Source organism: Antechinus flavipes, chromosome 1, assembly GCF_016432865.1.
Source record: "Antechinus flavipes isolate AdamAnt ecotype Samford, QLD, Australia chromosome 1, AdamAnt_v2, whole genome shotgun sequence".
NCBI classification, from domain to species: Eukaryota; Metazoa; Chordata; class Mammalia; order Dasyuromorphia; family Dasyuridae; genus Antechinus; species Antechinus flavipes.
Window position 1 is genome coordinate 679,254,368 of NC_067398.1, and position 27,997 is coordinate 679,282,364.

Genomic DNA, 27,997 nt, shown 5'->3' on the forward strand with positions numbered 1-27,997 from the left:
ATCTCTGGCCTCTGGCCTTCGTCGATGGGACAGTCTAAAGTGCCAGACACTGACCTTTGCCCTCACAACGTAGGCTCTGCCTAAATATGGTAAGGCAGGAGGGAAGAAAGAAAGTGGGAGACAATGAATAGACAATGAGAATAAAAAGGTGAGATCCATGGGCCCCACAGAAATACTGACCTTCTCCGACTGTCCTTTCCCCCATTAACTCTAAGGATTATTAGGATTTAGGGCTGGGAAGGACCTTAGGATTCAATCCTTTTATTCAAGGGGAAAACTGAGGAAAGGGGAAGGAAATGAGAGGAAATTTAGAATTCTGAATGGCAATCCCCTCTTCTTTCCACTATACTAAATCGGCACCTCCACGGCCCAGAGGTGGATGGGAAGTGTTTTGTCCAAAAAATAACACAATTGCAACTCAAACTCAGATCTCATTTTAATTCTGATGTTCTTTTCACTATTGATTGCCCACCCTACTCTCTCAATCTGACCCTACTGCCAAAAGATCTAAACTCCCCATGGAGCCTAGAATTTGAAACCTCAAGCGCCTCTCCAAACTGAACCCATTAGCTATCTAATGTGCTCGCTCTCTCCCAGCTCCCAGAACAGACCTCGACCCTGCCCTGGAGGTGTACAGGCCACGTGGATTCCTGCCTGGGGCATGTTCCTTCAGTCCAGGCCCCGCCTCTCGGTTTGCCCAAGTCCCAGCTCTTCCAGGGAGCCCCAGGCTTTGGACACTCCTCTGTTCTCTATAACAATCTGTATAGTCTATAAGCACTTATCTCTGAAATCTGCCAAACTCGGATTTATTGAAAGTCAGGTGGCAGGAAGACATCTGAGTCTCTCCTCTCACAGGACCGAGGAAATTATCTTTTTAAAGATCCTTTTATCTCCACCTGTTGGCTCGTTTTTCATTGGGGATCTACGAGTCAGGGACAGATATGCTTCAGCTCTGCCTTTTCCCTGCCCGTCTGGAAACCCAGCACACAGTAGGGCTCCACAAGGGATCGGCTCTTTTCCGTTCAATTTAACACAACTTTTATTTTATACCTGCTACCGTGTGCACTGTGTTATTGGACCGAGGCCGGCAGAAACCTGGGATTGGGGCGGGCACAAGCCAAATGTCAGGATCACGCACCTGCCAAAAATGGGGACGTGGTGGGGGTGGGGAGAGGGAGTGACACACAGACCAAACAGCGGTTCTGTGTCGGGTTTGTAAACAACGGAGGCAGACAGTAGTTTGCTGGCTTCAGACACTCATTCCAAAGTTCAAAGAACGATAAGAAAAGGAAGATAGGAGAGATCGGGCCTGCGCCAAACGGGCTGTCAATGTGAGGGTGTGCGCGCGGAGGCACCTAACCTTGTGAATGTATGGGCAGGAGCGGGGAAGCACGAGAGGGGCAGCTCGAAAGGGGCCGGGAGCTTGGGTCTGGAGAGGCGCTGCACAGGTGGGAGGGCGATGTGGCATATTGCGCTTTGTCTGTGGACCGGGACTCAGGAGCTGAGGGGCCCGCCGGTGGGCCCCCGTTATTTCTTTTGGTGTATGTAGGGATGGAGGAGAGGGGATCCCTTGTGGAGGGTAAGGGGATAGAGGTGATTTCGGGGAGGCCGGGTAGGTGGAGGAGGGGTAAGGCAGGCTCCAGGCTCCCGGAAGCTGCGGGAGGAGCCCTGGAAGCCGGAGAGGGCGGGCAAAGAATGGGGGGCCTCCGGGCAAGGCTCTCTGCCAGCATCCCGCCCAGCGATGTGAGTGGAGGCGGCCCCGGGGCCGGGCCGGACGGGGAGGGACTGGGCGGGACGGGGCGGGGCCGAAGCTAGTCTACAGCGAAGCTCTGGCCCCGAGCTCCCGGAGGCTCGAGCGCCACCTCCTACGGACCCCGGGCCGGCTCCCCCTCCCTTTCCCCCGCCCCCCCTTCCTCCTCCAGCACCTGCTCCCGCTGCCTCAGCTTCGCGTGCCTCCCCCGCTCCCAGCCACCGCCCGAGCCTCGCAGGGCTCTCCGAGGGGCCATCCCCTATTACCATTCCAACGCCCCCCCTTCCAAGCTCCATCACACCCTGAACCCCATCTAGGTTCTTTCTTACCCCATCAGCCCGTCGCGACCCTCCACCCCCATCCGGCTCCCACCATCCTACCCAATCCCGACGCCCCCGCCCGCTCCCTGCGCCCCCGCCTTCCCTGACTACCCCCCTCTCAGCTCCTCTGAGCCTCCTCCTCTGTCATCCAGGGCCCTGCCACCTCCAGAGTCCCCTCTAGGTCTCCCTCTTCCTCATTGGGTCCAAGATTCGGTTACCCAGAACCCCCAGCCCCATCGCGAGTTCCTAGCCCTTCCCCCTGCCTTCCAGTAACACCGATTCTCCCTCCCTCCCCTCTCTTTTCTCCAAGCTCCCCCCGTCCTCAGGCCAGGTCCCGCCCTAGCCCCTCCTTCCCTGTCTTGGAACAGAGTCCTGACTGCCGGGGGCGGGAGGGGAGGGGAGGCGCGTGTCCGATGACCCGTCCCGTCGCTGCCTAGGCTAGGGAGCATCCAGGGCAGCCACGTCTGCCTCGGCTGTAGGGACTCGGAAACCACCACCTAAGCCCGGCTGCCTAGGGAGCGTCTGTCCCAACAGCTGTCTGTCTGTCTGTGCCGCAGCTGCAGGTAAGCACTGCCTCCCCACTCCCTCTACCCCCGCCCGCCGGGATTACCAACCCCCATCCTTCGTGACTGTTCCCCACCCACTCAGTCGGACCTGTCCCTCTCCAGCCTCAGCCCCACGTGCCTCCAGTAGGCCCTTGCTGCCTAGCCACAGAGGGTCTCAAAGGGCCCTTAACGGCCTCTCCTCACCACGGCACAAACACACAAACACACACACCCTGTTCGCCCTTCTTGTGGCTCCCGGATGACTCTCATTCCCATCATATAACCCCTCGTCCTGAGCCTCGTACACATTCCCAACACATCCCCATACACACACACACTCCCCTATCACTGCGCCGATATCAAATTCACCCCCACGTAAATTGTTCACACGCTTCCCTCTCAGCCTTGCACACATGTCAGGTATCCCACAGAACTCCAGTATCCTCAGCTTTTACACACACACATACATACACACACACTCCCCGTGTCACTCAGCACTATGTGCTTCTCAAGCACACACACTCCCCGGAAAAATAATTGGCCTGAGTTTGATCCCAGTTCACAAACCTAACCTGAATCTGGCAAAATTCCTGGAGAATTTCCCACTTGTAGAAGGAATCAGGGAGGGGCATGGGACTCGGCTCCCCACCTAGCCTCTGAGGCAGGAGCTTGTTCAATCGGACAGACCTGAAGCCGATGTCTGCCGACCAGGTGGGAGCTGCTGCTACTTTTGGGGGAAGGGGTTTGAGGAGGCCTGGGGAAAGCACCCAGGCTGGACCGGTTCTTGCACCCTTTTTATAGGACTTATGTAAATTTAAAGGGGGGTTGGGGGTGGCTACACTTAGGGTTGCTAGAGCACTGCTCACACCGAGCTCTCCTTTCACCAGGCCTGGGCTTGAGTTCCTGGCAGGAGAAATCTCAGGCAGTGCTGGGCTGTGACTCATCTTACATCTCATTCAGGCCCATAGAAGTGAGTCTAGTCAGTTGATGCCTTCAAGTCCATCCAGAATCCCTCCTCCCACCTCAACCTCTCTATCCCCAGTGACTCAGGCAAGACTTTCCTGGGTACTCCCATTCCTTTACATGATAATTATAACCAGACTGATTTCTCTAAGGATTACAAAGCACTTTCCTCTCAACAACCCTAAGAGACAAGTCATACAAGTATTCCTGTTTTATAGATGATGTAACCAAGGCTCAGAAACTGATATTTCCTGGGTCATACAGCTATCAAGTGAATGTTAGAGCCAGAATTTAACACAGGTCTCCTATAGTTCCAATGAGTTGTCCATCTTCATACCTAAATGAGAAGATGAAACCTGGTACAGCTGCAGGAATCTCCCATCTCAAGCCCTAGCCTTCTTCCTTGATCTCAAAGAGGAGCCTACTTTCTCAGATTTTCCTAAAACACTTTGCCCACATCTCTTCTTCATTCCCATCACACTCTATCTTTATAGAATCATAGATTCACAGCTGGAATGAATTTTAGTTGTCATCTTCATTCTACAGTGAGGAAACTGGCCCAGAAGGACAGTCAGCTTGTCCAAAGTCACAAGAATCAGGATTTTAACCCAGGCCTTCTGACTGTAAAGCCAATACTTCTCCCACTGTACTGAAGTCAGTGAAGTCAGTGAAGTCAGTGAAATAACAAGATTCCAAGAGGTATTTCAGAATGTCATGGAATGCAGTGACTAGCCAAAGCTAGCAAACCTGGAGATATACAACAAAAATTGGTCAACAGCCCAATTAAGAGGAGCTATTCGTTAGAAAAGAGTCAAAAATTGTATCCCCTTCAAATTGCCAGAATAGGTATCTGAACAAAGGAAGCCTCTGGTTCATCAGGATGTAAAAACAAAGATAGTCCAATCCTTAAAGAATAGGTCAGATAAGCCCTTTTGGAATTGTCTGGAATTCTTTTCCTGACTGGGCCCATAATTTATCCAGTGCTTCTGGGGAGCGAGATTCATCCATCACTGAAGTCCTAAATTTTGAAAGAAAATCAGTTTATTATTTTTGGAAGAAGTTGCTGACAGAAAAAAAAAAAACAAAAAAACAAAAAAAACTTGTCGACACGTTTGGTAGTAAGAATCAGAAAAACTGGCTAGACAAGTGATCTGGAAGCTCTCGGCTTCAGTCCTTTTCTCCAAATATAGCCCAGACTGGTAGAGATTTTAGTAATTAAGTCTGTACCATCCACTCACCATTCTAGGAAGGGCTTTGTGGTAAGACAAAGACCAAACTGAAACTATACAGTCCCTGTCCTTTGGGAGTTCCTATTCCACGTGAAATGAATTTTAAAAACTTCTCCCTAATTTAATTTATGAATGACTTGTTGCTGCTAGGCTACCTTTTTCGGTGAGCTACTTTCTTATTTTGGAATTATAACTGGATGGATATTGGAGACTGTACCTCCAATTTCATAGTTCTTTTGGCTGAACCCCACAGAAGACCCTAACCAGGATTGAGCGATGAGATCTTTTGAACTCCAAATCCAGAGCTTTTTTTCTTTGCAGAAAAAATCTTCTAAACAAATAGTTCCCAAATAGGAATTACCTCTATAAACAATCAATCATCTAGCCTTTGCATGAAAACTATTGAAGCAAGTGGTTAGCTAGATAACTGGACTAGAATTCAGGAAATTCTAATTTGGAACCCTGCGTCACTCACGTACTAGCTGTTTGATCCTGGGCAAATGATACTACTTTTCTCAGCCTTGGTTTTCCCCTCAGTGAAATGGGGATAATCATAGGCTCCTCTCAGAATTAATGTGAGGATAATTTGAAATAAGTGCTTTGCAAACCTTAAAGCATTATATCAATGTGACATTTTATTATATAAACATTATTGTTGTTATTATCATTAAACATTATATATTATATTATTAAAGATAGGGAGATGACCCACTCCCTCCCAAGACTACCCATTTTGCTTTGGACAGCTCTGATAGTAAGTTGAAGCCATGCAGAACAAGGCTGATCCATCTTCCATATGACAGCCTTTCAAACATTCTTTGCTGGTGGCCATGGTGCTCTTTATGGACTATTGTCTAAATATCAGATGACTTCAATTCTATTCCAAATTCCAACAACATCCTCTCCTTTCTGAATTCTTTGAATTCTATTCATCTATATATGAGTCATCCTCCTGGGTATGTCATTCTCCCCACCCCAAGCAACTCCATCCCCCATGGAATATAAGCTTTTTGAAGGCAGAGCTACATTATTGTTTTAAATATCTAGCTGGCACTTAATAATTAATGTTGAATGAATGGAGACTGGGTAAAATTGGTGGAGAATAATAATGATAGCTCCTGTTTCTTTATATTTCAAAAAATAATCTTATGAGACCATTAGTATAATTATGTCGCGTTTGTAATTTGGGGGATCTGGGACCAAGAGAGCAAGAATGGTTGGTTATCTTGTTTAGCTGAGCCAAAATTGGAATCCAGGGCTTTTTGCACTATACATGCCCTCTTGGGGAAGGAAGTGATTCCTCATAGTCACATCTAGGTGGGGGTTCTCCAGTAACCCTTAAATCAAAGCCTTGCCCCTCCTGATATCTCCTTTCCTACCCCTTGAGCCAAGGAAGGTCTCCCAGGGTTCAGTGGTTAGAGTAATGCTGGGTCAGCTCTCTGATTCCTCGTGGCTTCCCCTGGGAGCTTAGGGTAAAAGATAAATCACTCTTCCTGGGGAGAGATAGAGGATAAAAGCAGGAAACTTCTGGGTTCTTAGGGCACTAAAAAGAACTAGATGTTGGTTGCCAAGCCACAGCAAACTGGTATTTGAAAGAGGAAAATGGGAGCTCTGCCACCCACCAGGCTGGGAAAAGGCAAATGACCCGATTTTTTAAAAGAAAAAAAAAAAAGAAAGAGAGAGAGAGTCTGCAAATTATATGTCACTGAGCTAGATTTCCATTCCTGGGAAAATTCTAGAATGGATCATTAAAGAGATGGTTAGTAAGCATCTAAAGAAAGGAAACTGTGATTACAGAGCACTGCTTCACCTTTATCAAGAACAAGTCAAGCCTGAGACAAAATGATTTCTCTTCCTAGAGCCAGAAGATCTACCTTCAAATCCTCCCTGAGACAAATACAAGCTATATCACCCTAGGCAAGTCACTCACTTTCACTCTTTCTCAAAGCCTGGGTCTCCTCACCTATATAATGAATAGATTAGACTTAAAGACCTTTAAATTCCTTCTAGTTTTAAATCAGTAATCCTATCATTTCTTAATCACTTAATCTCTAAATGCCCAGACAACTTTTAAGATTTTAAATTACAGACTAATTGCCAGTTCTGATTTGCTTAAGGGGCGTAGGAAAGGAGAAAAGTCTATACCCGGGCTTCTTCTGTACCAGAGATCTGTTATTAGTGACTTGTATAAAAGAAATCAAATCTTTTCATCAAATCTTCCGATGGCATAAAACCAGGGAGGGATAACTAACACACCAGAAGACAACTTTAGGATTCATCAAGATTATGAGAAGTGAGATTATTCAGCAATATTAATAAAATGACATTCGAGATGGCTAATTGCAAAATCTTACTCGTGATATCAAAAAAGGGAACTTCATAAGTACAAGATGAGGGAGGAATGGCTGTTTAGACAGCAGCTTTCGTGGGAAATACCTGGCAGTTTTAGTGAACCACAAACTCAATATGTGGGAAGTGTGTGATGTGGCAAGTAGAGCACTGGTTCTGGTGTCAGGAAGACCCAAGTTCAAATTACTAGCAGATCAAGTCTCTCAGCCTCTGTCTACTTCAGTTTCTTCAGCTTTAAAATGAGAATAATAGCAGCACTGTGAGGATCAAATTAGATTATATTTGCAAAGTACTTACATAAATAAATGCTAGCCATTGGCTCTAGTTATTATATGATCTCAGACTTCATTAAGATAGGCACACTTCCAAAAATCTGGATGTTCTGGTCTTTTTTCTGCTCAGATCATAACTCATCTGGAGTTGGTTTGGGGGGCCAGGATGGTAAAGGGCCATGTCATAGGATGATGGATGAAAAGAGATTAGGAATATTTAGCCCAGAGAAGACAAAGCTCAAGATATTTAAAATGTAAAATGTAAAAAAGGGATCCATCTTGTTCTATTTAGTCCCAGGGGGCAGAACTAGGAATAACAGTGATGTATTTAGGTATATATAGTTTTAATATCAGGAAAACTTGACTAATCATGAGATCTTTGTAAGTGGAATCAACTCAGACTTTCCCCTGTAGGTTCCCCTAACATTTGACACATCCTAGATGATTATTTGTAGTGTGATCATTGGACTAGCTGACATCTGAGGTTTCCTCTACCTTGAAAATTCTGAGATTCCTTGAGACTAGCTGGAGACACATCTGCAATAGCAGAAAAGTTGCAGCTTTGAGGAAGGGAGGAAACCAGCCCCAGTCAGGTGACTAGAACCGAATAAAACTGGGTCTAAAACACCTATGAATGCTGTCTTTCTTGAATTGGTGCCTCTCTCCCCACAATGCTCATCTATAAAAATGACCTGACAATAAGGAGCAGCCTAGTATAAATTGAGGCCATAAATAATCATAATTATAACTGAAGCACTTTTTCTTTTAAGGTTTGCGAATTGTATTCTCCACCGTTATCTCCTTTGATATTTGAAACTATCCTAACAGATAATTGCTAGTTATTCTTCCCTGTTTTATAGATGAAGAAATTGTGGGTGATGGAAGATATAAAGCCCCTATTTAAAAGGCACTATGCTAGTCCTTGGGGATATGGAGACAAAAATGAAATAATTCCTGCCTTCAAGGAGTTTGTAGTCTATTGAGAGAGACAATACATATATATATATATGTACATATATATACATATATACACATATATGCACATACACATGAGCATATATGTATATATATATATGTGTATGTATTTATAGATAAATAGCTTTATACAAAATAGAATCAGGAAAGGTTTCAAATAGAAGGAGAAATTTAAGTCAGCCTTTAAGAAAGCTGGGGAATCTAAGATGTAGTTATGGAGCCAAAGTATATAGTTTAGGAATGGGAGATAGCCACAGAGATGGAGAGATAGAACATCATTCTGCGTATGAAAATCAGTATCTTGGGGCAAAAATCTGAAATCATATCTTCCTGACAGTGAGCTCAGCATTCTCTCCAGGCAAAAATTCAGGGTATGATACAGATCATCCGAAAGGACTTCTGGGAGGAGAGTCTATACAAGGTCACAGCTCTTGGGCTTTAAATTGGGAAGGATTTTAAGGTTCATCAAATCCAATCTCCTCATTTTACAAAGGAGGAAATTGAAGCATAAAGAGGGGTCCATATGTTTGCCATTGGGATGTAACAGAGTCTGGTCTCTTTGCTTCAAAGATAGGTTCTCTGAAGCCAGATCTGGTTCTCTTTTCACAGTAGTCAGGAGAAAACCGAAGGATATAGAGGAGGTTGGAAGATGAAAAATCTGAGCTGACATTAATTAGGCACTGGGAAGAATGTGGTTTCTAGTTGCTTCTGAAACGCAGTGTGGTATGGTAAAAATGGGAGTGGAAATGAAACCTGGAGCCTTGGGTCTAATTCTTTCCCAACCATTTGCTAGCTTATGCTTGGGGAAGTTAAGGCAGTTGACTGTTAGAAGCATCTAGATGTTGGAATGACAGAGCTCTGGCTCTAGAGTCAGGAAGATTTTTCAAATCTGACCTCAGATACTCCTTAACTGTGAGATTCTGTGCATATTTTTCTACTTTCAGTTTCTTTAACTGTGAAATGGGTATATTAATAGCACCTCCCAGGGTTGTGATTGTGAGAATCGAGTGAGATATTTGTAAAGTATTTTGCAAACCTATAAATGCTGGCTATATAAAGTCATTTTTCTTCCCCAGAGCCTTTTTTTTTTTTTTAACCTGTAAAAATGGAAAGAAAAATCGAGGGAAGAAAGCAGTACTAGATTTGAAGCTATGTGAAACTGGACAGTTCACTAAACACAGTGGTTGAACATCAATTTCTCCCATTTGTAAAGTGCTTTCCAGCTCTTAACTCCCATAATACTGTTATAATCTTTGCCTAGCTCCTATATCATGGGAAATGTGAGCTGTTGTTTTGTTGTTTGGCTGTTCCTAACAAGAAAGGCCCAGAGGCATTTTGAGATATACCCTGAGTTGGGGGATGAGGGCCATCCAAGGCTGAGATAAGGGGTGGCCCTGGAGTTTTCCTGTATAGTGAGGACAGATAGAAATGCTAAGCAGCCAGCCTTCCCTTCTTTGCCTATGTGGGCCCCACAGGCCTGTTTCCAAGCTCCAGCCTGATCTCCTGAGCTCCTGATCAGAATACTCTATAGTTTCTAAGCTCCCAAGCTAGGTCCAAGTAGGGAGGCAAAAGAGACGTCAGAGGGGATACTGAGAAACAGAGATCCTGATTCCTAGGTCTTCCTTAGTTCCCTGGGGAAAAACAGCTGAAGAACCCTGATTTGCCAGTGGCCTCTCTCCCCTCTTCCCCTTCTCCCAACTGTGTTCCACCTCCCCTTCCTTCTCCCATCCCTCAGCAAATGCCTGCTGGGGGCCACCTGTTGGGAGAGGAAATGAAAGTTCACATTCGTCTATGAGACATCCACTCAGTCCAGTTCAACAACCCGTGATGTACAAAACGATGCAAGATCATGCTAGACTGGAAAAAATCAAATTAAAAAGACATCAAGTTCTGAGGGAGCTAGTGTGTTATTGGGGTATACAGCACAGGAATAGATGAGCAAGATAATTTGAGAAGGGAGAGAGCACAAATAACCAGGGGCCTCTGCCTTCCCATAGTTTCTGGTGTACCTGATTTGAGCTTTGGAGAATGGTCTTAGAGGCCAAACACTCTGCTGGAGATTACCTGGCTGACCAGCCCCAGAGCAAGGTGGTCCTTGAGCTGACACTCAAGGCATTGAGACACACACCTCCTTCCCCAACACAGACAGCTGTAGGAGTTTTCCAGGACTGACCAATGAAGCACAGGAGCAAACCTCACTTTCTCTGACCTAGAATAATCTGTTATATATTTAAAGGCAGCATTGTGACCCTTCTGAGCCTTCTTTTCTCTAGATTAAACATCCCAAGTTCTTCCAATTGATTTTTGTGTACCTCCATCTCCAGGCCTCCCTCATCAACTGTCACCTTCCTCTGGATACATTGGCCTTTCTTAAATATGTTCTGGTTGCTTTGATCTGCATGAATTTATTCAAGATATCCCACTATAATACACACACACACACACACACATCTTAACCCAAATTATTGATAAGAATGTTGACTCAGAGATAAGGATAGATCTCAAGAAACTCTTATTTGAGACCTCCCTCCTCGGTGACTTCATTTCATTCATCATCACTCTTTGGGGCTCATTCAAGTAGTTCCAAATCTATATAATATGATGGTGTTCTAACCCACATTTCTCTGTTGTCCACAAGATATAAAATTTGCCAAATTCCTTTCTAGAAATCCAGGCATCCTAATAAGAACTTTGATTTATGATTTAAGCAGTGCTATAGGGCAGATAGTATGAATATTATTATCCTTCCTATGAAAAAAACAAACAGATTCTAGGGAAGTCCATAGTATTATCCAGAATAGCAAAATTATATTAAAAAGAAATAGTGGTTGAACATTTCCATTTCCATTTTTCACAAAATTTCAGCGTTTGAATTTGAAAGGCCAGCTATGTAATAATACAGGTTCTTGAAATGGAAATTTTTTGGTTATGTATCGAATCTTATTATGCTTTATATGTAGAAATGTTCTTTTTTTTTTCCTTTTCTCATTTTGTATTTCAGTTTAAAATTAATGAAAAATTTGCATGCAGAGACACAAAGAAAATCCATAGGTTTCTAGGTCAACCTGTTGAGGTCTAGCTTTGGGGTACCTAAATGAAATTAGGGTTAAGGCCTAGTGGCAGGTTTAGGGTACAGATTCGGCGCAAAGGGTCTAGTAGCGGTGCGAGTTCCCAATAAAAGCATTTATTGGCCCAGAGAGCTAGATTGATAAAAGAAGTTTATTATTGGGTACGCAAAGTTAAAGTATAGGCGAAAGTAGAGATAAGGAGGGCACTGGACAGAGGGTCCAGTGGACAGAGGGTCCTCACATGGCAGCAATGTTTGGAATCTCTGTAAAGAGGGGTTCCCAGCATGGCCTTTTTATAATAGGAGACTTAGCTCGAGGGGCTTTCGGGTGTAGCCCCAAAGTTGGCTCAGATCCTGGTGGGGCTGGGAACAGGTCAGATCTTCTATTGGAATTCAAAGGGACCAGGATTTGTGAGTTAAAGGGCAATTTACATTATTAACTAGGAGAGGATGGGAATCTAGAAAGGAATCTTTCCCGCATCAAACCCATACATGAACAACAAATCCTCTGTCTGACATATTTGTCCAGAGCTCATCCAAGCCTTTCCTTGAATTGGAAGAACTCTCTACTTCCCAAAGAAAGCCATTCCACTTTTCCAAACCTAATTATCAGGAGAGTTTTTTCCCAAGCCTTAGTTGACTTTTTGGTGGTTTTCACCCTTTATCTCTAAAATCTGCCCTCGGAAGATATGTAGAATCTAATATCCCATCCTATTTTCAAAGATCTCAATTATCCTCCCTCTCTCCCACCCCCTCCATTTTCTTCAGCTCCTTGTCATGTGGCTTAGACGGAGGCCCTCCTCTCCCCAGTGCCCTCCTTTTGTCACTCTCCAGCCTATAAATGGTTTTCCTAAAATTTAGTGCCCAGCATGGAACACAGTACTTCACTTGTTTCTCCCTATAGTCAGAAATTCTCCTTTTATATTCCCAAACCGTGGGCTAGATCTGACTTTGCTCTTCTAACTCCCTACACAGCTTCAAAAAAGGGACCTTTTTGTCCTGAGCATTTGTTACAGGCCTGAATTCTTTCCTAACACAATCAAGCAGACTAGCCTTTGTTGAGTTCCTACTAAGGGCAAGCACTGGGTTTGCCTCTGGGGATAGGAAGACAAAAAAGGGGGAAATCATCCCAGACTTCCATTACAATGGGAGAGTTGGATTCTGTACTGATTATACAGGTGTGGTTTAGGTGTGGCTACAACTTTCACATTCTCTCCCAAGTTTTGTTGCATTTAAAAATATAAAAATCATTCTTTTTTTATAGGTTAATAGACCCTGCCCACTGGCTTGGGATTACTGATGATTGTTTTAGGAGGGGACTAGTATTCCCATTTAGTTATCATAAACCCCTGGAGAACATAATTACCTGTCTGTAAGGTCTGGATCACTTTTACTTTACTCAGCAGCCCATCCTTGTTGGAGAAGCTGCCTCAGTTTCCTTCCCCAGTCCTCTACACTCTGTAGGTGCAGCAGCAGGTAGAGATGGTTATTCTCTGTGGGACTCCCTCCTCTGGGATGCTAGCTATAGGGATTGCTTCCAGGCTGGTCCTTGGGATCTTTTCATCTAAAGAGGTTTTTTTTTTTTTCTTTTTACTTGAATTCTCAGAAATCCAGAGACGTTCACTGATTCCTCGGAGTTCTATTATTGATTATTCCCAATCCCAGACAATCCTTACCCCAGTCCAGGTTTTCTTGTCTGGCTTCTCTGCCTCCCTCCTCCTGGATATCTTGCATGATCCTAAAATCCAAATGTGATCATCTTTATTTACTTAATTTAACCTAGTTTTCAAGACTGACTCCTAATCCATTGCTCATCTCCTGCAATCCTCCTTCATGAAACTCATTGTTTCATTCCCTCAAGACACAGATTCCCAAAGCTAGATGAGAACTGAGAATTCATGTCATCCATGTGTTAGACCTCTCTTCTGTAACATCCCAATAGAGGGATCCGGCTTTTTTTTTTTTTTTTCCTTTTTTTGGGGAGATTTTTGGCAAGGCAGGAGTAAGTCATTTGCTTAGGATCACACAACTAGTAAGTATCTGAAGCTGAATTTGAACTTGGGTTCTCTTGGTTCCAGGTCTGGCACTCTATCCTCTGTCCAAATCTCCCATAAGGATCTGAAGTTTCTTTCGATCAGAATCTGAACTATTCCTGGAGACTTTCAATTTAGGGAAAACACTTAACTCAGGCTCATTTTTCTCATTAATAAAATGGGGATATTAATCTCAGCCCTTCCCACAATTTAATCCAATCACAATTCATTAGGCACCCACAATGTGCAAGGCACTAAGCCTGGGAATACAATTAATAAAAAGGCAGCCCCTGCTATCAAAAAGCTTACAATCTAATGAAGAGAGACATAAAAGAAAAAAAAAAAAAGGCAGGAAATCAAGTAGGGAATGGAGGGCATCTTGCTCTGTGGAATTAAAACCAAGAACAGCAGAAACAGAGTGGAGTGAGCCCAAAAAATCTAACTTCTGCCCTCTAAAGGAAGGTGCTGGGAGGAATTTGATATTTCATCCTACAGGCAGAGGGCAGAGAAGCCTGAAGAAGGGTGTCAAGGCATGGGTTGGAACCATGTTGATGGGTTTAGAGGAAGGTCAGAGGTTCATTGAATAGAGTATCTGGCCTGGAATTTAGAAAAAAACGGATTTTTAAAATTTCAAATCTGGCTCAGACCCTAAGAAGTTCCCATATGGATGAATATCTCCATTCTACAGCTGAAGATCTGGAGGTCCAGAGTTATTGTAACTTGCCTACAGACACATAAATAATAAGTGTGTGATGCTAGACAAGTGACCTAACCCTGTTTACCTCAGTTTCCTCATCTCTAAAATGAGCTGGAGAAGGAAACAGCAAACTCCTCCAGTATCTTTGCCAAGAAAACGCCCAAATGGGGTCATGAAAAATTAAACATGGCTGAAATAATTAAATCTTAATTCATTTATTTTTCATTTAATGACAATTTTAAAATGTGATGATTTATATCACAGGTACAGTGGATAAAGTGCTAGGTTTGGAGTTCAAATTCAGCCTCAGACACTAGTTGTATGACTCCGGGCAAGTCACTTATACCTATTTCAGTTTCTTTCATCTGTAAAATGAACTGGAGAAAGGGATAGCTAGGTGATACAGCAGGTTGGAGCACTAGTCCTGGAGTCAATAGGACCTGAGTTCAAATTCAGCCTTAGACACTTACTAGCTGTGTGACCTTGGGCAAGACTCCTAACCCAAGCTGCCTCCCCCCACATTAAAAATAAATAAATAAATAAACGTGGAAAAGGAAATGGCAAATCATTCCAGTGCCTTTGCCAAGAAAAGAAGCCCAAATGAGGTCACAAAGAGCTGGACATGCTAATCGACTAAACAACAACAATGATGAGCTGGGGAGAGGGAAGGGGTCAGAGATCTTGTTCCCTAGGCAGAGCCACAGATGCAGGGTGGAGTGAACCAACCTTTCAGTTGCAGTGAGAGGATTATGTCCTGTATATGTTAGATGGGCAAAATCTTTGGATCGCGAAATCATACAATGTGAGTGCTGAGTGAAAAACTTTATGAGGTACCTCTTCCAGTCTATCCATTGTTCTGTTGTTTTTTTGTCAATTGTTTAAATCTTCATTGACCTCGTAAACCATACTGTCTGTGGAGTTTTCTTGGCAAAGATACTAGAATGGTTTGCCATTTCCTTCTCCAGTGGTTTAAAGCAAACAGGTAAAATGGGGGCACATAGGTAGTTAATGTCTGAGGTTGGATTTAAGCTTGAGTTCTCCTGACTTCTAGTTAAAGGCTCTTTTCACTATGCCTCCTGGATGCCTCCAAGGAGGAACCTTCTTGACAGCATTTCTGTTTAAGTCTGTTTTTTTCCTTCTTGAGTGAAATTATTAATTGTGTCTATAATTTGCTGTTTTACCCAATCATTCTTTAAGATGAGATTATTTAGTTTCCAATTACTTTTTAGTCTATTTACACCTAACTTTTTGTTGAATGGAGTTTTTATTGCATTGTGATCTGAAAAGAAAGCATTTACTATTTCTGCCTTCCTGCATTTAATTTTGAGGTCTTTATGTCCTAATATATGATCAATTTTTGTGTAGGTTTGGACAGCATTTCTGACAAATGGCCATCCACTTGAAGACTTCTGGTGTCAGGGAGTTCACTGCCCAGCAAGAAAGCTAATTCCAATGTGGGATGGTTCCATTTGTTAGGATGTTTTCCCTAATTTAGAGCTGAAGTGAACTACAGGTTCCCTCCATTCAGAGAGAAAGATTTCTGGCTCACAGAAAGCACAGATCTAACTCAGAAGGGCCCTGCTAAGAGAGGACATTCTTGAAGTTACCTTAATATGTATGTCCCTCATCCAGTCCTCTATCTTGAGAATTTAGAGAACTTTGGAGCTTTCTACTAACAAGTGCAGAGGCTAGCCAGGACCCAGAGATCACTGCTTGATGTCAGGAAAAACATCTTAACAATTTGAACTGTTCAAAAGCAGAATGGGCTATCTCTGGAGATTGAAAAGGAAGCTGGTATAATATGGAGATCTTCAGTGAGATTCCCTGTGTCCTTTTAGCAGTAGAGAGAATGAGATAATGTTTGTAAAGTGCTTTGCTATATAAATAATTAGAGTTTGCACTGGCATATTAGGTCTCTGCCTTTGTGGCCCAGGACAGGTTTGACTCACTCCAATATTGATATTATAATCTAAAACAAAAAGCCCAAGATTTTGAGTCTGAGGCTTTAGATTCCAATTTTTTTTTTTGGCTGAGGCAATTGAGATCAGGTGATTTGCCCAAGGTCCCACAGCTAGGCAATGTTAAGTGTCTAAGACCAGATTTGAACTCAGGTCCTCCTGACTTCAGGGCTGATGCTCTATCCACTGTGACATCTAGCTGTCCCCTCTAGATTCCAATTTTGACTTTGATGCTCACAATGACATATCACTCTCCCTGTCCAAACCTCAGTTTCTCTATTGGTAAGGTTAGGATTAATTAATATCTTAAGCATGTATTTAGTACCCACTTTAGAAGAATAAAATCCTAGACTAGATACTGGAGACACCAAGATAAAAGAAAAACATTTCCTTCCTTCCTTCAAGGAGCTAACAATCTACTGAATGATGCAGGCAGGGAATTAACAATAGGCCTACAGATAAATAAATTTTTTAAAAAGATAATTTAAGGGAGAAGAGATCATTAGTGACTACAAAAGTCAAAGACATCTTCATGAGGGGTATATAATGCCTGAGCCTTCCAGGAAGAAAAGGATCCTGAGAGGAAGAGATTATAAGTGAATGCATTCTGGGTGTGAGGGGTCACTTGTACAGAGGTGGTCAATGGAATGCTGACTTCGGGGAATAGCAGCAGTTCAGAGTCTTGTTTGCCTGGAATTTAGAGTACAGGAAGACGTATGATATGATTTACAGGTGGAAAGGCAAGCTGGAGTCAGATTATAGATAGACTTCAATATCAGGATGATTATATCTTTTGTAGAGACATAGGAAGCTATGTAGAGTTTCAGAACAGGAGCATGAAATAGCCAAATAAGTTCCTAAGAATAAGTTAAGCCCCCTCCAAATCTATAGTCTTTGGGGCCAATATGGTAACAACCTTCCTGACATAGTTTTGTTCAATTATTTTAGACTCCTTGTGACCCCCACTTGGGAATTTCTTAGCAAAAAAAATACTGAAGTGGTTTGCCATTTCCTTCTCCAGCTCAATTTATAGATGAGGAAACTGAGGCAAACAGGAGGAAATGACTTGTCCAGCTAGCAAGTATTTGAGGTGAGATTTGAACTTGGGGAAATGAGTCTTTCTGGTTCCAGGACCTCTACCATCTAGCTGCCTTCATGAGATAGTCCCAAGAGGAGTCTTGGTTTGTTCTGAGATAAGGCTAGCCAAGAGACAAAAGAGATGAATAGCAGTTGGTCCCCACCCTCACATAGTTTATCGCCAAATGAGGGGGAAGAAAGGATGCACCAGTTATGTCAATACAATGTAGAATATGATAGGCAGTAGAATAAAGTAGCATAAACATTTTGAAATTGGGAGAATTGGATTCAAATCCCAGCCCTTATACTAAGAAAATGACTGATTTTCTTCATTCTGAATCTTAATTTTCCCACCTGTAAAATGAGGAAAGTCCCACCAAGGTTGATGTGATTAAACTTAAAAGTGCTATAGATACACAAGTTGAATGTCATCATTGTTTCAGTCTTTCCTGTGGTAGGCAAGCTAATCAGGTGGTTGAGTCTCATTTCTTAAGTGAATGATTTCTCTCATTCCTGGATAACAGCCTAGGAGAGTTATTATTTATCAGGTTTTGACTGAGATCACCTACTACAAGAAGAGGAATCATAGCACAGTAAAATACTAGCTAGAGTGTTGACACTGGACAAAGCCTCAGTTTGACCTTTGATAAAATAGGACTAATCATCCTAACACTACCTCGTAAGGTTGTTGTGGGGAAGATGCCTTTCAACTTGAAAAATATTCCAGAAACAAGAGCTACAATTATTCCTAGGAGAGGCACAAATCAAAGGTTGAGGGGGAAGGAATGTCCATCTTGAGTGGACCTTGGAAAAGGAAAGGATCTAAAAAAGGGAAGATGGAAGGACACACAGTCTAATTAAGGGAATAGAAGAAGCAAAGGCAAGGTGTCAGTGGCAGATGAAAAGTAATATAAAAAAGAAGGCTAGGGTCTGAGTCAGAGGGACTGGTTTCAAATACTGGCATTGATATTTCTTAAGTTTACATCCTCTGACGATTTGGTGAACTTCGCTGGGCCTCAGCTTCCTCATCTTGTAAAATGAGGATTAGACTAGAACATAGTCCAGTAGGAGATTACTATGAATATTGGATGAGGTAACACATCTGATTATCTTGCAAATAATAAAACCTTAAAAATGCTCTGTAAATGCCAGCAATTATCATAATTATATTATTATAACAGGGATGAGTATTTGGACCTCTGTCCCTGGTGCTAAAATTTAGATGATGCTGACAACACTTGTACTATAGAAATATGAATTTAAAACTGACCCCAGAAGTTCAGTTCTACCAATAAAAATGGGACTGAGGCACCCAAAGCTTATGTGATTTAGTCAGTCACACAGATAGTAATAAGTGGTAGATACAATTAGTTTTAGCCCTTAGTCAACAAAAATAATTAGTTAAAATAGAAAAGTTATCACTTTCCTCCCAATCCTCAGTAGCTTCACCACAAATGAACCTCTCCTTCCAGTATCCTCCAGCAATGGGCCTTTAGAATAATATTCCCTCTTAGAGGCTAATGGCTCAAGATCTCTCCCACCTGCAACTAAATTTATCTTTTAAAATCGTTTGAAGGCTACCTTTCATATTGCTCACCTCCAAGTTCTACAATTCTATTATGACTCTGATCTATATAACCTCTAAAGTCCTTCCCTTCTATGATAGTATTCAAAGAGGGTGGGAGAGGAAAATTATTGTCAGAGAAAATATGAGCTCCTTTAGAACAGACATTGTTTCATTTTTTGTATCTCCAGACCTAGGACACTGTCAGGTTTATAGTGTTCACTTTAAAAAATGTTTGTTGATTGATTAATTCAACAAGAAAGGGCGGTTGAAGAAAAATAACTCTGGGGTTAGAGTATAAGATCTGGGTTAAAACCTCAGTTTTGAAACTGTATGATCTTGAACAAGTCCCTTCCCTCCTTTGGACCTCAGTTTTCTTCATTTCCAAAATTAAGGAGTTGAACTAGATGAACTCCAAAGTCCTGTCCAAGCTCTAAATGCTACCAACAAGTCTATGGTCTAAGAAGAGAGAAGATATGGGCATCTATAGCTACCATTACAACATGGTTCCATGGACAATTACTGACAAAGTGAGCACAGAGGAGAAAAATCATCTCCAGCTTTATAATTATGGAAGGCTTCCAGAAAGAAGTTGAATTAAGAGTTGGGACTTAAAGGATAGACTCCCATGATCTCAGAGATGATCTAATAAAACCCATACCTAAAAGAGAATTCTTTCTGCCAAGTTATTAAATGGTTCTCCCTGGGTTACTCAGCTAGAAAGACCTCCAATGAGGTGGACCAACCGGAGTCAGCCCTTTTTACTGCTGGACAGCTACCTTTGTCAATTAAGTTTCTCCTAACACCAAATCAAAATTTATCTCTGGGCAACTTCCTATCTTATTCTAGAGCCAAACAAAGTAAGTCTCATCCTTTTTTCTATGTTATTGTTTAGTCATTTTCAGTTCTGATTGACTCTCCATGGACTCATTTGGGGTTTTCTTGTCAAAGATACCGGAGTAGTTTGCTATTTCCTTCTCCTACTCATTTTACAGTTGAGGAAACTGAAACAAACAGGTTTGGTGACACGTCTAATGTCTTTTCCATGACAGCTCTATAATTACCTGAAGAAAACTATCGTGACTCATTTATACCAAGTCTTCTCCAAGTTAATTGTTTGTAGTTTTACAGTTTGTCTCCTGCGGCATGTGTTTCAGGTCCTTCATAATCCTGGTTATGTTGTGGCTCATCAGTATCTATAAAATTATCAGAACCCAGAGTCTGACTAGCACAGATTATAGGGATACTGTCATGTCCCTCTTATTAAGAAATTTAATAAAGAAACTATAAATGGGAGAAAGTAAATGATTTGCTCAAAGTCACACTTGGCAAAATGAGGAGGCAGGATTCTGAGTCAATGCTCCTCCTTAGCATTTTTGTCACCTTGCAGCCTTGAAACACCCATCTAAGCCAAGGGGTTACAGGTAAAAAGTTAAGAGACCTTATATTTCCCTACAATCCCACCCATGAGTCATGAAGTACACATAGATGCTCAACCCAAAGCCTAGCAAGACAGTCAATAAAGCAGGGTTCAGCTCATTCCCCTTTATGAGGTAGTCCAGTATGTCAGCAGTTGAAAATCTAATGTACTTACTACCGCTTTAAAGGGAGGTTAGCATGATGGATGATGATGATAACCTGGTAGGTGCTCTGCTTTTCAAGGATTTTATTAAACAGAGATGGTAGAGAAGGCATTCCAAAAAGAGATTAGGGCAGAGTCATAGAAGAGAAGTATGAGTCCTGCTGGGTTGAAACCATTCATGTGGAGCAAAAATGATGAGTGATAAAGATAGAAAGATAAAGTGTTGCCAGATTGGGAGGTAGAGGGAATTGCCCTTTCGAATTGCCTCCTTCTTGAGGAGCTGTCCATGGTAGCTCATAGAAAGATAAGGACTAAAAACTCATTTGCCCAAAGCAAAAAACAATCTACAGTGATTCCATATTGCTTTTATTTCTGTCACAGCCTTCTGCCAATGACTTAAAACCAGGGGCAGGTAGTGGCACAGTAGATAGAGCACCAGCTCTGAAGTCAGGAGAACCTGAGTTCAAATTTGGTTTCAGATACTTAACACTTTCTAGCTGTGTGACCAGGGCTAAGTCACTTAACTCCAACTGCCTCAGGAAAAAAAAAAAAAGAAAAAAGTATAAATCAATTTCCTTCCCAGAAAAGAAAGTGTGTGGCTAAGGTCAGAGAAATCACCATATCATACTGTATTTTTTGTAATCCTAGCACTTAGCACAGTTCCTGACATACAATAGGAACTTCCATAAATAAGCTGATACTCTCCCCATATCTAAATATCATGATCTATCATCTGGGAAAGTTGTACTAGATATCTATGAGGTCTCTTACAGTTCTAAGTCCATAATCCTACAAAGTAGTGGGGCTAGAAGAATGCTTTTCCATTTTCTAGACTATCCAGAAAGGAATTAATTCATTTTATTTAATTAATTATTAATTAATTCCTTTTATTTAAAGAGGGGAACTTCACCCTCTTTAAAGGGTGTAAACAGGGGCTTCAGTGTGAGTACTAATCTGAGAAGGCAGAGGAGATCCTGACTGAGGTTAGAAGGTTGAAGCATAGAAGAATGTCACAAAATAGAGAGAGGGGGGGAAGATGTACAACAGAACAGTTGGAGCTAAAAAAAAAAAAAAAAACTGGGAGTTAGTTGGGAGCTAAAAACTGAGATTCTTCCTGAGGAAGTAGCTGCTTATACTCCAAGAGGTCCTGTCAGGTGTGAGATCATCCAATGGAAGGGTGAGAGGAAAAAGAGATGAGTGGTAGTGTTTGCCAACCCTCTGATGAGAGATACAGAGGTAGCTATTTGTCAGCTGACTTTCCTGGGAATGTAGCTAAGACATGAGAGAATAACTCTCAAGCCTTAATCAAGCAGGATGACTACCACCTATTTCAGATGATTTGTGTGGGCACAAATTCCTTGCCAGAAGGAATTTAGAAAGCATTGCCAAAGATGATGAAGTCTTGAGCAAGAAGCTGTAGCTATCTTAGGCAATGTTTTCATCACTGCTGTCCATTGACAGCAAAGGCTTTGGAAATGAAATGCATATTTATAGCGGATGAAAAACATCATTTCTGAGAATGGCATTCGTCTCGGTTTCCTCATCTGTAAAATGAAAGAGTCGGTCTTGGTGACCTCTTAGGGGCCTTTCAACTCTAGATCTATTATCTTATGACTATGACTTAAAATATGAAACTGATAAGCTCCTGAGAAAGCATGAAATGTACCCAAAGAGGACTAGTAAAAGTAGATTTGTCTGGGGCTTTACAAATCTAATCAAAGAGATTTTCAGCTGAAAACAGGAAGGAAGAAACTATTAGCTACGTCTATATGCCAGGCTAGATATTTTTTAGGGTGGTTATTATAAAGGAAGACTAGCAATTATTTACAGGAGGCAAACTCTTTAAGAAAGTACATAAAGTATGGATAGCAAGGAAGATGGATTAGAGAGTCTAATGCAAGGAAGCAAATTTAATCTCATAGAGAAAAAAAGAGAGATGGAGCTCTGAAAGGTTATGCTTTATTAGGGAGGAAAAAAACTTATTTGGGATGGGTGTCCCTCCACACACAACCTTTAATTTTCCTCCTTCAGGATTTTATGAGGAAGAAAATGAGAGAGAGAGAGAGAGAGTCGGGGGGGGGGGGAGAGAATAAAGCTTAATAAAATCAAAGGAATTTTGAATAGCTAGGTGACTTAAGTTCAATGGGTCTCAGTTTCTCCAACTATTCCAAGAATCTGTTGTGGGATTACTGGAAGATGGATCCTGTGTCCCCCGGTTTCATATAGTACAAATTTGGTCAGGAAATCTTGCTTCAAGTCCTAATTCTGCTACTAGCTAATGGATTTCCAGGAAATACAGATTGCTCCAGGAACTCCAAAGGATCAGAAGAGACTATAATTAAAACAACGTAGCCTGAATCCTTGACAAGCCAGGAAAAGAGAGGGGCTGGCTTTTACATGTTGGATGGGAATGCAGAGCCCAGATTCCTCCTGGCCTTTCTTCCTGGCATATCTGGGAGTCAGTGCAGGATAGAGTAGACAGTTCTGTTAGGCATGGGAGAAGAACCCGAAAAGCAGAAATCCCTGAAAGAAGCTATTGATTTTTAGGTTGGGCTTCCAAGCTTCCTAGATTTTCTCTACTATTTGACTACAAATGATCTGTAGATAGGAGAGTGAAGAGTTGAGCAGTGGAGAGTTGCAGAGGGATGGAGGGAGAAAAGAATGAAAAGAGGATAAATAGAGAAGGGAGATGAAGGTCTTCCTAAACATAACCTGTCTTTAATAGGATAGTGATAGTTCACTGAAGATCAGTTTATAAACCTACAACCAGCCAAGCTTCCCTTATACTTCAGCTGGATTTTAGGACGTTAGATAGAAACCCAGGAAGTCTGAGGGATGAGGAGAGAATGAGTCAGCTGAACCCCTTCATTTCCACCCAAAATCATTCCAGATGAATAAAAGACCTTTTGGTTAAGTAACCCTGCCCCAAGATCACACAGATAGTCAAAGGCAGAGCCAGGATTTTAACCCAGGTCATAAGATAATGGAATTAGAATTGGAAAGGACCTTGGAAACCATTAAGTCTACCCAGCTTATTTTACAAATGAGAAAACTGAGGCATTTGGATTAAATAATTTGTCCAGCATCATTAAATTTATTTGTGTAAAAATGTTTTTTATTTTTATTATATTATTTATAGTGAGATGTAGTATAATACATGCTGTATTATAACATAATATATTATCAAATAAAAATTAACTATTTCTTCCAATATAAGTACCTATGGTCTGCCTGGCATTGGGCTAAGTTGTTAGAACATACACACATACAAAAAAAAAAAAAAAAAAAAAAAGGCATAGGAGAGTTTTTGCTCCCAGGGAACTTACAGTCTCATGAGGAAGATAAGAAGCAAGGACAGAGGTACAAAACAGTTATAGAAATAACAAATAGGAAATAAGGAAGGGAAGGCTCAGAATTATGAGGGATTGAGGAAGGCTTCTAGAAGGTAAGAGTTGAGCTAGAACTTGAAGGAAACCTAGATTCCAGATTTAGGGACAGCAAATAAAAATGCCCAAGAGGCAAGAGTGGAGTATCTTGTGTGAGGGTCAGAGGCCAGTGTCACTGCTTTGAAGGATGTATGGAGATAGAATGGGAATATATATAAGGTATACGAAAATTGGCAAGGGAGAAGGAACTAGTCTATGAAGGGCTTTGATCAATAAGCTATGGATTCTGTATTTGATCCTGGAGACATTAGGGAGCCACTACAATTCATAATCAGCATAGGAATGACTTAATCAGACTGGTGCTTTAGAAAAATTACTGACAGCTGACTAGAATGGGGAGAGACTTGAGGCAGGCAGACCATTGGAAGGCTCTTGCAGGAATGAGGTGATGAGGGTGGGACATTAAAGAGAAGGCCCTCTAAAAGCCTGAAGAATACTGTCAGGGTTTCAAGATAGAGACTTTGATAAACAAAGACTGCTGTTTGAATTTGAAGGAATTATAGGGCATAAATTGGTTGGCTGTCTTTCCACATTCATCATGCTTTTGGAACTGATTCAGAGGACAGAAAAACTAGGAGAGTCATGGGAAATAATAACCTCTAGCTCCCTTATTTTTAAGAAGAATAAGCCTAGGGTCACTGGGGAAGGGACTCCTCAAAAGCCAAAAAGTTATTAGTTGAGTGAGGATTGGCACTCAGGTCTCCTACTCCCTTGACTTCAACACACCATTCTCTCTAGTTCTCCAATCTCTCTGATAGCTTTGTCTATCTTCTATCTATCTGTTCTATCTCTGTCTCCTCTTGTTCCTTCTCCTACCTACTGATCCCATGATTTAGCTATTTTCTAGGGCTCTGTTCTCAGCCTTTTATGCTCTTCCCCCCCTCCCCATGTTCTTATAGTAGGAGGAATACTGCTTGACTCTGGAATCAAAGAATCTGCATTTGAATCCCACTGGTGGTAATTATTACTTATGCTGCCTCACCACTCCAGCCTCAGTTTCCTCATCTATAAAATGAGGGAATTGGGGCAGCTGGGGGATGCAATAGACCTGAGTGCAAATCTGGCCTTAGACACTAACAAGCTTTCTGACCCTGATTGCCTCCAAAAAATGAAATGAAATAAAATGAGGGGCTTGGGCCAGAGAGCCTCTGAGATCCTTTCTAACTCTATCAGGGCTTCTCAGACTACGGCCCACGGGCCAGATGTGGCAGCTGAGGACGTTTATCCCCCTCACCCAGGGCTATGAAGTTTCTTTTTTTAAAGGCCCACAAAACAAAGTTTTTGTTTTTACTATAGTCCAGCCCTCCAACAGTCTGAAGGACAGTGAACTGGCCCCTATTTTAAAAGTTTGAGGACCACTGCTCTAGACCATGACCTTATGATCCACAGTGAGCTCATCACCTCCCACAGCTCCACTTCTTCCCTCTGTGATAATAATGCCTCTTAAATCTGAAGGCCCATGGCATTCTCAGACTCAACGTGTCTAAATCCAGATTCATCATCTACTGAAACCTGTCCTCCCCCTCAACAAAGCTTCTTGTTTCTGTCATTGGTCCCCATTATTCATCATGACTCTTAAGAGTCATTCTCCCTGTTTGTAGTGGCTAGAAGCTGGAAAATGAATGGATGCCCATCAGTTGGAGAATGGTTGAGTAAATTGTGGTATATGAATGTTATGGAATATTATTGTTCTGTAAGAAATGACCAGCAGGATGAATACAGAGAGGACTGGCGAGACTTACATGAACTGATGCTAAGTGAAATGAGCAAAACCAGGAGATCATTATATACCTCAACAATGATACTGTTTGAGGATGTATTCTGATGGAAGTGGATCTCTTCGATAAAAAGAGCTAATTTAGTTTCAATTGATCAAGGATGGACAGAAGCAGCTACACCCAAAGAAAGAACACTGGGAAATGAATATAAACTGCATTTCTGTTTTTCTTCTTGGGTTATTTATATCTTCTGAATCCAATTCTCCCTGTGCAACAAGAGAACTGTTCAGTTCTGCACACATATATTGTATCTAGGATATACTGTAACCTATTCAACATGTAAAGGACTGCTTGCCATCTGGGGGAGGGGTGGAGGAAGGGAGGGGAAAAATCGGAACAAAAGTAAGTGCAAGGGATAATACTATAAAAAAGTACCCTGGCATGGGTTCTGTCAATAAAAAGTTTAAAAAAAAAAAAAGAATCATTCTCAACTCTTTCCCCTCCTACAAATAGTCACCAAGTCCTGGTCAGTCTAGTTCTGTCAATTACCTCCAACCCATCCTTTTCTTTCCTTTACATAGCCCTCCAGCCTACTTGAAGCCTCTCCACAGGATGGTTACACCAACCTTAACACTGATCTCTATTCTCTCCCTCTCCAATCCCTCTATTCCCCAGTGCATAGAGACCCAGCCCCATTCTGAGTCCTGTGCCTAGTATCTTTGCGGGGTTTTGTTGTTGTTTCTTTGGTGAGGCAATTGGGGTTAAGTGATTTGTTCAGGTTCATACAGCTAGTGAGTGTCAAGCATCCAAGGCCAAATTTGTTCTCAGGTTCTCCTGATTCTAAGGCCAGTGCTCTCTTTACTGTTCCATTTATTTACCCCTTACTATCTTTTTTTGACATTTGCCATTCTCTCTTCTCAGTCTTAATTCCTCTGGATAAGCTAAGTAAGGCTGTCATTTTGCTCTCTTTTGCCCCATCCCTGACCTTTTTTAGTCATGACAAGAAGAGAAAGAAATAAGCTTTTTTCCTCTTCCTTCCCTCTTCTCCACCCCCTCTCCAAGATAGCAAGCCATTCGATATAGGTTAAAACATGCACAATTCTTCTAAACATATTTCCATATTCTTCATGTTGTGCAAAAAAAAAATCAGCTCAAAAGGGGGAAAAAAAGCAAACAAATAACAACAACAAAAAGTGAAAATACTATTCTTTGATCCATACTCAGTCCCCATAGTACTCTCTGTGGATGCAGATGGCTCTCTCCATTACAAGTCTATTGGATAAGAAATGACCAGCAGGATGAATACAGAGAGGACTGGCGAGACTTACATGAACTGATGCTGAGTGAAATGAGCAGAACCAGGAGATCATTATATACCTCAACAACGATACTGTATGAGGATGTATTCTGATGGAAGTGGATCTCTTTGACAAAGAGATCTAACTCAATTCCAACTGATCAATGATGGACAGATGCAGCTACACCCAAAGAAAAAACACTGGGAAATGAATGTAAACTGCTTGCATTTTTGTTTTTCTTCCCGGGTTATTTTTACCTTCTGAATCCAATTCTTTTTGTGCAACAAGAGAACTTTTCAGTTCTGCACACGTATATTGTATCCAGGATATACTGTGATATATTCAACATGTGTAGATAGGACTGTTTGCCATCTGGGGGAGGGGAAAAATCGGAACAGAAATGAGTACAAGGGATAATGCTGTAAAAAATTACCCTGGCATGGGTTCTGTCAATAAAAAGTTATTAAAAAAAACAAAAAACAAGTCTATTGGAACTGGCCCAAATCACCTCACCGCTGAAAAGAGCCAAGTCCATCATAGTCCAATCATGTGATTGATGATCACATAATCTTGTGGCTGTGTACCATGTTTTCTTGGTTCTGCTCACTTCACTTAGCATCAGTTCATTTAAGTCTCTCCAGGCCTTCCTGAAATCAGGCTGCTCATCTTTTCTTATAGAACAATAATATTCCATTACCTCCATATAGCATGACTTATTCAGCCATTGATGGACATCCACTCAGTTCCTGGTTCCTTGTGACTACAGAAAGGGCTGCTCCAGATAGAAATAACCCTATTATGTGCCAGACACAGTGCTAAGAGTTTTTTTTTTTTTTTTTTACAATATTATCTTATTGGATATCCACATCAACCCTTGGAGGTAAGTGCCATTATTGTTCCCATTTTACAACTGAAGAAACTGAGGCAATTAAATTAAATGAATTGTCTAAGACTACACTGTTTGTAAGGGTCTAATCCATTGGAACTCTGGTTTTCCTGGCATGGAGCCTAATTCTCTTTATCCATTGCGCCACCTAGCTGCCGCTAGGGAAGATGGCAGGAGATGGTAGGGAGCAAATACCTACCTGAAAGAAGAAATAAATGAATTCCCAGCCTAGAGTGCGCCTGTTCTCTGGGAAGATCTGGAACTGTCC

General features: G+C 41.9%; 1 protein-coding gene across 1 annotated transcript in view; it reads left to right on the forward strand.

Moving 5' to 3' along the window:
- The first annotated feature begins 1,793 nt into the window (after positions 1-1,793).
- The window catches only part of LOC127545294 (ceramide synthase 4-like), a 54,071-nt gene continuing 27,867 nt past the window's right edge, over positions 1,794-27,997 (forward strand). Inside the window, exon 1 of the mRNA XM_051972467.1 lies at positions 1,794-2,633. The gene's annotated coding sequence lies outside the window, so the exon portion shown is untranslated. The remainder of the gene's footprint in view (positions 2,634-27,997) is intronic.